This window comes from Phragmites australis, chromosome 11 (genome assembly GCF_958298935.1).
Source record: "Phragmites australis chromosome 11, lpPhrAust1.1, whole genome shotgun sequence".
Lineage (NCBI taxonomy): Eukaryota > Viridiplantae > Streptophyta > Magnoliopsida > Poales > Poaceae > Phragmites > Phragmites australis.
Window position 1 is genome coordinate 29,929,586 of NC_084931.1, and position 686 is coordinate 29,930,271.

Here is a 686-nt window from a genome sequence, read left to right on the forward strand (position 1 = left end):
TTCTCACGCCCGTGGTGGCGCGTGAGTTTGCATACTGTGACAGGAGGATGCATTCGCCGGACCTCCTCTCGTGCCGCTCGGCCTGCCCTCGCCTACGACCTCCGCTGCTGCCCTGCCACCGCCGCGCGCCTCCGCTCCGTAGTAGCGCAACGTTGTCCCTCTCTCCTCGGCGCTGCCCTGCCCGCGCGCGGCGTGTTATGCAGGAGCTCAGTCGTCGTCTCGCTGTGAGTCTGTGACGGTGGCAGCATATGGCCGCCGCCGTCGTTGGCCGAAGCGTCCCGCACGCGCGCCTCTGCTGTAGCGGTTCGGGTCGGGCGTACGCTGTGAACCGCGCTGGGTGACGCCAAAAAAAAAAAAACAACGATTTCGCCGTTGCCGGGGATCGAACCCGGGTCACCCGCGTGACAGGCGGGAATACTCACCACTATACTACAACGACTTTGTTGCCCATGCATTTAAGGGAGGACACATTTAAGGGAGGACGCTTCATTTAAGTAACGAGCAGTTTTTTCGGTGGGCCGGGGCTGGAACGATGGATGCAGCAAAACATATATATATGTATACATAATTTTTTTGAAATTTCAAAAAGTAAAGAAAGGAAGAATAGTTATATTGATAAATCGGCTGAAATAATCTAAAATGTATAAAAAATATCTAAAATTCAAAAATATATGAAACAGTTAGGT

General features: G+C 53.1%; 1 non-coding gene across 1 annotated transcript; it reads right to left on the bottom strand.

Moving 5' to 3' along the window:
• Positions 1 to 367: 367 nt before the first annotated feature.
• TRNAD-GUC (transfer RNA aspartic acid (anticodon GUC)) lies at positions 368 to 439 on the bottom strand. The gene has a single exon. It is a non-coding gene; the product is annotated as a tRNA-Asp (tRNA).
• Positions 440 to 686: the final 247 nt, after the last annotated feature.